Source organism: Microcaecilia unicolor, chromosome 1, assembly GCF_901765095.1.
Source record: "Microcaecilia unicolor chromosome 1, aMicUni1.1, whole genome shotgun sequence".
NCBI lineage: Eukaryota > Metazoa > Chordata > Amphibia > Gymnophiona > Siphonopidae > Microcaecilia > Microcaecilia unicolor.
Window position 1 is genome coordinate 665,753,381 of NC_044031.1, and position 12,028 is coordinate 665,765,408.

Sequence of the window (12,028 nt, forward strand, 5' to 3'; positions counted from 1 at the left end):
GACCCATAATGGAAAAAAAAGGGCATCCCTGATGAGCACTTGGACGACTTTACCTGGTCCAGTTTTTCTTACGACCAAGGCACAAAAAGGTGCCCGAACTGACTAGATGACTACCAGAGGGAATCGGAGATGACCTCCCCTTACTCCCCCAGTGGTCACTAACCCCTTCCCACCCTCAAAAAAGAACTTTAAAAATATTTTGTGCCAGTCTCTATGCCAGCCTCAAATGTCATACTCAGGTCCATCGCAGCAGTATGTAGGTCCCTGGAGCAGTTTTAGTGGGTGCAGTGCACTTCAGGCAGGCGGACCCAGGCCCACCCCCTCACCTGTTACACTTGTGGTGGTAAATGTGAGCCCTCCAAAACCCACTGTACCCACATCTAGGTGACCCCTTCACCGGTAAGGGCTATGGTAGTGGTGTACAGTTGTGGGTAGTGGGTTTTGGGGGGCTCAGCACACAAGATAAGGAAGCTATGTACCTGGGAGCTTTTTCTGAAGTCCACTGCAGTGCCCCCTAGGGTGCCCGGTTGGTGTCCTGGCATGTCAGGGGGACCAGTGCATTACGAATGCTGACTCCTCCCACGACCAAAGGGCTTGCATGGGCGTCCTTAGTTTCCATTATCGCCAAAAATCAGAAATGACCAAGTCTGAGGACGACCATCTCTAGGGATGACCTCAATGTCAAGATTTGGGTGTCCCCAACCGTATTATCGAAACAAAAGATGGACGTCCATCTTGTTTCGATAATACGGGTTTCCCCGCCCCTTCGCTGGGACGTCCTGCTAGGACATCCTCAGGAAAACTTGGGCGCCCCTTTCAATTATGCCCCTCCACCTGTTAAGCACCTTTAAATAGTGCATGGCCCCTGCATAAGTAATTTAACCAGGCGGGAGCCTCTCCTGCCCAGTTAAATCACTTTGCATATTGACCCCGATATCTTTATGTATCCATTCCTCTCTTTTTATAATACTACTGACATAAACAATGTATTTTTATTCTGGAGTGAATGTGCAAAATTATGTGCAAAGTACATAAGTACTTAAGTACATAAGCAGTGCCATACTGGGAAAGACCAAAGGTCCATCTAGCCCAGTATCCTGTCACCGACAGTGGCCAATCCAGGTCAAGGGCACCTGGCATGCTCCCCAAACGTAAAAACATTCCAGACAAGTTATACCTAAAAATGCGGAATTTTTCCAAGTCCATTTAATAGCGGTCTATGGACTTGTCCTTTAGGAATCTATCTAACCCCTTTTTAAACTCCGTCAAGCTAACCGCCCGTACCACGTTCTCCGGCAACGAATTCCAGAGTCTAATTACACGTTGGGTGAAGAAAAATTTTCTCCGATTCGTTTTAAATTTACCACACTGTAGCTTCAACTCATGCCCTCTAGTCCTAGTATTTTTGGATAGCGTGAACAGTCGCTTCACATCCACCCGATCCATTCCACTCATTATTTTATACACTTCTATCATATCTCCCCTCAGCCGTCTCTTCTCCAAGCTGAAAAGCCCTAGCCTTCTCAGCCTCTCTTCATAGGAAAGTCGTCCCATCCCCACTATCATTTTCGTCGCCCTTTGCTGTACCTTTTCCAATTCTACTATATCTTTTTTGAGATACGGAGACCAGTACTGAACACAATACTCCAGGTGCGGTCGCACCATGGAGCGATACAACGGCATTATAACATCCGCACACCTGGACTCCATACCCTTCCTAATAACACCCAACATTCTATTCGCTTTCCTAGCCGCAGCAGCACACTGAGCAGAAGGTTTCAGCGTATCATCGACGACGACACCCAGATCCCTTTCTTGATCCGTAACTCCTAACGCGGAACCTTGCAAGACGTAGCTATAATTCGGGTTCCTCTTACCCACATGCATCACTTTGCACTTGTCAACATTGAACTTCATCTGCCACTTGCACGCCCATTCTCCCAGTCTTGCAAGGTCCTCCTGTAATCGTTCACATTCCTCCTGCGACTTGACGACCCTGAATAATTTTGTGTCATCGGCGAATTTAATTACCTCACTAGTTATTCCCATCTCTAGGTCATTTATAAATACATTAAAAAGCAACGGACCTAGCACAGACCCCTGCGGGACCCCACTAACTACCCTCCTCCACTGAGAATACTGGCCACGCAATCCTACTCTCTGCTTCCTATCTTTCAACCAGTTCTTAATCCATAATAATACCCTACCTCCGATTCCATGACTCTGCAATTTCTTCAGGAGTCTTTCGTGCGGCACTTTGTCAAACGCCTTCTGAAAATCCAGATATACAATATCAACCGGCTCCCCATTGTCCACATGTTTGCTTACCCCCTCAAAAAAATGCATTAGATTGGTGAGGCAAGACTTCCCTTCACTAAATCCGTGCTGACTTTGTCTCATCAGTCCATGTTTTTGTATATGCTCTGCAATTTTATTCTTAATAATAGCCTCCACCATCTTGCCCGGCACCGACGTCAGACTCACCGGTCTATAATTTCCCGGATCTCCTCTGGAACCCTTCTTAAAAATCGGAGTAACATTGGCTACCCTCCAGTCTTCCGGTACTACACTCGATTTTAGGGACAGATTGCATATTTCTAACAGTAGCTCCGCAAGTTCATTTTTTAGTTCTATTAATACTCTGGGATGAATACCATCAGGTCCCGGTGATTTACTACTCTTCAGCTTGCTGAACTGACCCATTACATCCTCCAAGGTTACAGAGAATTTGTTTAGTTTCTCCGACTCCCCCGCTTCAAATATTCTTTCCGGCACCGGTGTCCCCCCCAAATCCTCCTCGGTGAAGACCGAAGCAAAGAATTCATTTAATTTCTCCGCTACGGCTTTGTCCTCCTTGATCGCCCCTTTAACACCATTTTCGTCCAGCGGCCCAACCGACTCTTTGGCTGGTTTCCTGCTTTTAATGTATCTAAAAAAATTTTTACTATGTATTTTTGCTTCCAACGCTAATTTCTTCTCAAAGTCCTTTTTTGCCCTCCATTGGTAAATTGGCACTAACCCCCAGATTCTATATAGCACACCTAGCATTCCATGCCAGAATCCAAGTGTATTCTATAGCAACGTGTGTAACTTAATAACAAGCCAATCAGTGTGGTTAGCAGCACTTAACAAGCAATAATGAGCACTAATTGATAATAATTTGAATTTACATGTGCAAATCGCAAAGCGTATTCTGTAATGCATAGCGCGTAAATTTTAATGCATACAGGCAAAAAGGGACGTGGTTATGGGTGGGGAATTGGGCATTTCATGGGCGTTCCAAAATTCACATGCATTGTTATAGAGTATGACCCGCTGTGCCTAAATCTACGTGCCAGGATTTACGCCATGTTTTTGTTGGTGTAAATGGAGGCACATAGAGTTAGGCGCTAGGGTGTCAACTAAGCATATTCTATATATCACGCCTAGGTGCTGCTTATAGAATGCACTTAGGTGGAAATGTTTTCCACGTGGATTTTTTAGGCACCATATATAGAATCCCCACCTACAGGCTAGATTCAGTAAATGGCACTTAAATATCAGTGCTGAAAAAAATTGGTGCTCAAGGCTAGTCTGTAATGGGCATTCAAAGGTCAGCACCCATTATAGAATAGTATTGAGTGCCGATTTCCAAGACCAAAATTTAGTCACCATGACAATGCCACGTATAATTCTCAGTGCCCAATTTGGGTGCATATCCTTGGTATTTTACAACACTGTATACAAATTTTCGGAATGAACCTGATCCACACATGCATTTGCCACGGCCACGCCACCTTCTGGGTCATGCGTGATGGAATTTGGGCACATAGAGGAGCATAATCGAACGTCGCCGGCGAAACATATCGCCGGCGATCTATTTTGGCAGCAGCGCAACAGCTGGCCGGAACAGTATTATCAAAAAAGTTGGCCGGCCATCTTTTTTTTTGATAATACGGTTTAGCCCGGCCAAATGCCAGAGTTCGCCGGGTTTGAGATGGCCAGTTTTGTTTTTCAGTGATAATGGAAAAAAAATTCTGGCGATCTCAAACCCGGTGAAATCCAAGGCATTTGGTCGTGGGAGGAGCCAGCATTTGTAGTGCACTGGTCCCCCTGACATGCCAAGACACCAACCGGGCACCCTAGGGAGCACTTCTAAAAATTAAAAAAAATATATATACAAATAGCTCCCAGGTGCATAGCTCCCTTACCTTGAGTGCTGAGTCCCACAAATCCCCCCCCCCCCAAAAAAACCCACTCCTCACAACTCTACACCACTAACATAGCCCTTATGGGTGAAGGGGGGCACCTACATGCGGGTACAGTAGGTTTTGGGGGGGTTTGGAGGGCTCAACACTTACAACCACAAGTGTAACAGGTAGGGGGGGGATAGGCCTGGGTCTGCCTGCCTGAAGTGCACTGCACCCATTAAAAACTGCTCCAGGGACTTCCATACTGCTGTCAGGGAGCTGGGTATGACATTTGAGGCTGGCATACAGGCTGCCAAAAAAGGTTTTTATTTTTATTTTTTTTTAGTGTGGGAGGGGGTTGGTGACCACTGGGGGAGTATGGGGAGGTCATTCCCCATTTCCTCTGGTGGTCATTTGGTGAGTTGGGGCACCTTTTTGAGGCTTGGTCGTGAAAATAAAAGGACCAAGTAAACCCGGCGAAATACTGATTAACGCCGCTTATTTTTTCCATTATCTGCGAAAGCCATCCATCTGGTAGTCACGCCCATGCCCCGCCTTCGCTATGCCGCCAAAACACGCCCCCTTGAACTTTCGCCGGCTCGGCGACGGGAAAGCGGCGATGCTGTAAAAAAAGCAGCTTTCTATTATATGGATTTCGCCGCTTTTGAGAGATCGCCGGCCATCTCCCGATTTATGTCGGAAGATGCCCGGTGATCACTTTTGAAAATAAGCCTGATAGTGTTTATAAAATAGCACGTAGCAAGATGTGCACCCAAATCCAAATTGGTGCAAATTAGTACCCTTTAGAACTCAATTAGTGGCACTAATTGGCTCGTTAGCCAATTTAGTTGGGCACACATTTTGCAATGATGCCAAAGTTTGGGTCCCTTATATAGAATCTGGGGTAAATGGTTTTAACAATTAATAACTGCGTATAATTGGAATTAATTGGTACTAAGTTGCAATTACATACAACTTCACTTGGTATTCTTTAACCTTAGTGTATAACTCCTTTAGCACACAACTGCTAGAGAGTGTGGACATGGGAGAGGCATGGGTGGGTCAGGGGAATGCCTAGTATGCACTGATAGGCTGATAATCAAAGGCAAACATGGGTGATAGAGGTCATTAGTGCCCGAGTTTGTCAGCGCCCGATGATCAGAGCTGGCGAACATGTGTAATAACGTGCTCACTGGCTTTGAACACTAGTTGCATGCAAATGCATGGTAAACAGGGGAATTAATATTCCTCCCCAATGTACAGCGGGCAGCGTGCCAAACAAGGGTGCTGCTCCCATGGCAAATGCTATGCCAGCTCAGAGCTGGCATTAGGGTTTGCCAGGGTATCTGGGAGGAAAGGGGGACCCTGTCCAGCATGCATTTGCATGATTGCAGGCCCCCCCACCTTTCTCTGAACACAAGGGGCTGGAGGTCCAGTAGACCTCCAGACCCCCCTATCCCCCACACAAAATCCCCCCCCCCCCCCACCAACAATAAAAAAAATCTGGTGGTCCAGTGGGACCCCTATTATCCCCCACCCACCCACCTGAGGGTTGGTCTGGTGGTCTAGTGTTTCCCAGACCCTCAACCTCCCTGTACCTTGAAACAGGAGGAAAGAATAGCTCTCCTCGTGAGCACCAACTCAAAATGGTAGCGCCTTGCTCTGCCTGGTGCATCTAGGGATAAAATAACATGCAAATTTAGTGCTGATCATTGGGGCACTTCTGCGGGAGGATGGTGCCTGGGCATATGCTCAGGCACCATCCTCCCGCAAAAGAGGTTTGACAGGTCCGAGCTGTCAAAAAATGAAAAAAAAGCCTGGACCTTTCAAACCTATGGCCCTAAGCCCCCTGACACAGGGTCCTGAGGACTGGTGAACCTCCAGACCCCCGAAACACAAGGGGCTGTAGGTCTGGTGGACCTCCAGATCCCCTTCCCCACACAAAATTCATCCTCCCACCAATAATTTAAAAAACCTGATGGTCCAGTGGGACCCCTACTAGCCCCCCACTCAGGGACTGGCCTGGTGGGCTAGTGTCCTCCCAGACACTCAATCGCCCAAGCCCCCAGACCCCCCCGTACCTTGAAACAGGAGGATGGAGTAGCAGTCCCTCCCTCCTCCTGCGAGTGCCGACTCAAAATACTGGTGCCCTGCGCTGCCTGGTGCCCTTATATGGTAATGAAGCTCTACCCAGTGCATCCCAGGATGCACTGTGCAGGGCAGGGCACTGATATTTCGAGGTGGTGCTTGCAAGAGGAGGGAGGGAGTGCTATTCCCTTCTCCTGTTTCAAGGTACAGGGGGGGTTGGAGGGTATGAGAAGGTTAGGAGTCTGGGGGGGCACTCAACCACCAGGCCAGCCCTCGGATGGGTGGGTAGGGGGCTAATAGGGGTCCCATTTTTTAAAATTGTTGGTGGGAGGGATTTTGTGTGGGCAATAGGGGGTCTGGAGGACAACTACACCTCCAGCCCCTTGTGTTTAGAGGTGGGTGGTGAGCCTGGAAGAATGCAAATTCATGCTGGGTAGGGTCTTCCCATTCCTCCCTAATGCCCTGGTAAACCCTAATGCCAGATCTGAGCTGGCATTGGGTTTGTCACGGGAGCAGCACCCTTGTTTGGCGCACTGCCCGTTGAGCATTGAGGAGGTATATTAATTCCCCTGTTTAGCATGCATTTGCATGCAATTAGCGTTCAGAGCTGGTGAGCTCGTTATTACACATACTCGCCAGCTCTGATCATCGGATGCTAGTCCAGCACTAATGGCCTCTAGCGCCTACATTTGCCTTTGATCATTGGCCTATAAGTGACAACAGTTACACCTAAGTATTTACATCAGCCATGAAGCTAGTGTAAGAGCTTGCACCTAAAGTTAGTTATCAAGCTGCTTTTTCTTTGCTGCTGCATTGCAGACTCAAAAGTTAGATTTCAAAATGAGTTGGCGCCTTCTCCTGCATCGCCTCCTGTTGGAATGACTTTCTCCTACAAAGCTGACATCAGCGAGAAAGAAGTGATAAAAGCTGTGAAACGTGTTCTGTCTGAAGAACTTGTGAAAAAAGTAGGAGCGTGCTATCTATTTAAAATTATGTACCCTGGAAAACAGAAGAGAACGTTCTTTTTGGATCTCACAGAAGGTATGGTGCTGGCCTGTTATTCTAAAGTAGTAGCTGTGGCTACTGCTGCAAAATTAAGATGTTTCTGATGATGGACCTTACTCGTCTCATTGTTCCTTTCATGTCATTGATTTCTGTTTCTTTTCCTTTTTCAGTCATTCTCTCCCTCTTCTCATGCTCTCTTGACATGCCAGTTTGTACTTATAATGCCAAAATAATACATACAGTAAAGTGGTAAAAGGAAAGAAGTCTGAGGTACAGAAAAGAATTAACAAAGACAATGTCTGGATTTTTTTTTTTTTGGGGGGGGGGGGAGTTTCCAAAGCTTTTTCTACAAGTAAACAGTTGTTTACAGGCAGAAAGAGACCTACTGAAAATTGCCTCCTTCCTTAATGTGGTGGGTTATAGTCACAGCTGATGCAAAGGAATAGTGGGAAACTGATCACAGACTCCAGAAACGAAGAAGATAATATCCTTCTTAAGAAGGTTTATTGATAAAATACTCAACACAGTACTGTGTTTCAGCCTATGGCCTGCGTCAGGAGTCTAAAAACAGATATACATTTATTATGATAGGTAACTAGTAAAATACGAATATAAATTGTAAAACAAACAAAACAACCTCAAAAAAACAATAAGAATTCAAAACTACAAATGTATTGAAATACAGTGCAGTCCATTTAAGTGCATGTCGGATAAGCGCATGCTCTGTTTAACTGCATGCCGTACTTTGGTCCCGTTTTTGGCGCCATCAATTTCTATGGGGACAAACTTCGGTTTAGTGCACCACTGATAAGTGCAAGTTTCGCTTATATGCATGGTTTAAGACCGCTCCTCTGCAGAAAAGACTCTGCATAAGCGCACGCACAGAATATGGAAGCCGGTGGGCACGTGACAAAGGGGCGATAAATTTGAAATCTCATTGGTTAACTGCCACAGGCAGAATGAGTGAAAGAAAGTTGTTAGAGTGTACACTGGAGGAGTTGTCGTTGTCTTCGTCATTGCGCAACTGTAAGACTTTAACACTGGCTGAACGAATAGAAGTTCTTAAAAAATTAGAAAACAAAGTCAAGCATGTATTGCTAAAGAATATGGTGTCAATCCCAGTCAAATTTCACGTATCTTGAAGCAGAAAGATTAGCTTCTGGAAGACTGGCAAAACAATACAAATCCACACAAGAAACGTAAACCGGTGGGAAAAGCTGAGGATGTAGAAGATGCTCTTCTTCGGTGGTTTACTCAAGTCAGGAGCAGACAGTTTTCTGTCAGTGGTCCACTGCTTATTACTAGTACTATTACTACTATTATTACTATTAGTAGTAGTAATAGTAGTAATAATAAGATGCTCTTCTTCGGTGGTTTACTCAAGTCAGGAGCAGACAGTTTTCTGTCAGTGGTCCACTGCTTATGGAGAAAGCTAATCAGTTAGCTGAAAGTCTTGGACTAACTGAATTCAAAGCCACTGTTGGATGGTTGGAAAGATGGAAGGAGAGGAACAACATAAAATTCAAGAAACAGCATGGTGATGACTTTGGTGCTGAAAATTGGGTTGTTTCAGTTCTTCCTACCATCTCGAACGAGTTTGCATCTCATGACATTTTCAATGCTGACGAAAACAGTCTCTACTGGCGAGCGATTCCTGATGGAACACTTGCATTCAAACAAGCCGAAACTACAGGAAGTAAAACGTCGAAGTACCGACTGATGATCCTCCTTTGCTGCAATATGGATGGGAGTGAGAAGTTGGAACCCTTCGTCATTGGAAAGAGCAAACAGCCCCGTTGCTTCAAGAATGTTAAGCGACTTCCTGTGTCATACGAGGCTAACGCAAATTCATGAAAGACTGGGGAAATTTGGAAGCAGTGGCTAAAGAAGTTAGACACTAGAATGCGGGCACAAAAGCATCAGATTTTGTTGCTTTGTGATAATTGTGCTGCACACAGTGATGATGGCAGGCTGTCTAACGTCAAGGTGGTCTTCCTGCCACCAAACACTACCTCTCTGATCCAACCTATGGATCAGGGCATAATAGCCAATTAAAAAAAACATTATTGGGCTCTTGTGCTACGTCGTCTGATGAGCGTTATGGATGACCAGACTGGCAAGGATAAACGTGCTGTTGAACTGGCTCATAATCTATCACTGTTGGATTCCCTACATATGCAGAAAGAAGCCTGAAATCATGTTACACAGGCAACCATTGTGAACTGCTACAAGCGAGCAAGCTTTGTTAAGGATGTGGAGAGGGATGAAACAGATGCAGCTGTTGCAAACACGTCAGATGAACAGGCTATTGACATCCCAGCCGGTGTTACTGAAGAAGAGTTTCATCACTTCGTAGCTGTTGATTATGATCTACAAACAGCTGACGACAGCACTGATGTCGAGATATGCGCCTACATGCAGGCAACAACGGCTGGTGATGAAACAGATGATGAAATGAGCAGCAAGGCACATGCTGATGAAATTCAACAACTTTCTGTCACTTTTGCAAGAGCGCTGGAGAGTCTCAACACCATGCAGGCCTATCTGGAGGCCACTGGATGTCAGTACTATGACAGTTTTTACCGTCTGGCACACGTAGTCTATGGAACTCACAGACACAATAGTGTACGGAGGACTATGACTGATTACTTCAAGTAAGCCTAATGTCAGTTAACGGAGACTGTATACTGTACGAATAATAAACAGTACTGTACATATGTTTATCAGATGTCAAGCTTCTTTGGATCACAATGGTTAAGTGCACGCCCCGGTTAACTGCATGTATTTCTTTGGTCCCAGACCCTTGCACTTAAGCGGATTGCACTGTATATGGCCGAAACATAGTACTGTCGAGTCTTTGATCAATAAACATTCTTAAGTATCAAGATTGTCTTCTTCGTTTCTGGAGTCCATGGTCAGTTTCCCACTATTCCTTTGTATTTGCTTCTTTTTGTGAGATTTCAGAGTTCTCCGCCTAGGCGGATATCTGCTGGAACCTGATAGTCTTAGCTGCGCATTATCCCCCCTAATACTATAAACTTCAACGTACAATGTGACACTCACTGCACAAAGCTGCACACATAAGTTATGGAACAGTGACAGGTACGCACACAACTGAATTGTTCAATTAGCTGCTAATTGGCATTAACAACCAATCATTGGCTTTAATTGGTGTTAATTGGCGCAAACTGGCACTCATTTGTGATTATCTGTGTAACTACCCTTAGTTGATATTCTAGAAATTGAGTGTGCAAAATCCATACCCACACCCCACCCCCGATTTTCTGCCAGCAGTAGGTAGCACAGAGTACAGTGTCTGGCATTGAATATCCGGTTTCAGTTTTGTCCGCGGCAACTTAACCAGTTAAGCCGATATTCAGCACTAACCGGTTATGTGCTTAGTGGTTAAAGATAGACTTACTATTTATGCGGCCTATTTTAACCTCTAAAGTTAGCCAATTAGCGCTGAATATTCATGCTTAACCAGCTAAGTCACGTGGCATAGCTAGTTAGCAGTTAGCCGGCTGCTAAGTATGAGATTGGCGCCTAAAAAATCAGCACTGAAATCAGTTTCAAATAAATGTATGCTATAATCGGCAGCTATGTTTAGGCGCCGATTATAGCATATGCTTAGTTAATACTTCAGTGCCTAAATCTACACACATCCATTTTTACCAATAAAAATGTGCCATAAATCCTGGCGTGTATAGATTTACGCACACTGGACCATATTCTATAACTAGGCACATAAATTTTAGAACACCTACGAAATGCCCATTTCCCCACCCATATCCATGCCCCTTTTTTGCCTGCACATATTAGAAGTTCAGTGTACATTATTACAGATTATGCTTAGCGAGTTGTTCGCCTAAATTCTAATCAGTGCCAATTAGTGCTCATAATTGCTTGTTAAGTGCTGTTATTGGCGCTCATTAGCTTGTTAAATTATGCGCATTGTTACAGAATCTGCACCGATTTCAGCACCAATCTCTAGGTGCACTATATAGAATCCAGGGTAAGCGCTAATATTCAGTGGAGATAACCAATTATTTTGTGCTAAATATTAACTGTTAGGTAGGTAAGCCCTATTTAACCAGCCAGGAGCCATTCCTGGACGGTTAAATAACGCTATCAGGCCCATAATGCACAACTGCAAGGGGGGGGGCATGGACCTTGGAGGGGCATGGGTGGGTCAGGAATGTGCCTAGCATTTATGTGCGCAGGTTATAGGATATTCATTTATGCACCTGACAGCGGTTAGACATAAACATTTACAGCAGCCATTGAGCTAGCACATAACTGCGGACTTACACTAGTATTCTATAGCTGCAGTCGTGCACGATCACCTTTATAGATGTCGCACTTAGCACCTTTTGAGAATGACCCTTTTACAAGGTAAGCTGCATTGAGCCTGCCATGAGTGGGAAAGCTTGGGGTATAAATGTAACAACAAAAAAATCTGTCACTGTGCACCAGCAGTTAGGTGCAACATGCGCATGCTAATGGCACCTCACTAGCCATGTGCGAGGACCCAAATTTGAGCACCAGAGTATAGAATTGCCACTCATGAAGACAATTTCTATAAGAAGAGCATGTGCAAATGACCAGAATATACACATGTATGTGTGCATGTACACAGGTAAATGCTAATATTCCGGCTACATGACATTCTATAACATAGCACCTGAATTCAACAGTGTATACATTGAAGTTGGGTGTACACATGGGCAGAGTCTGGGTGGATGGTGAATGGGGCTTACAATTTC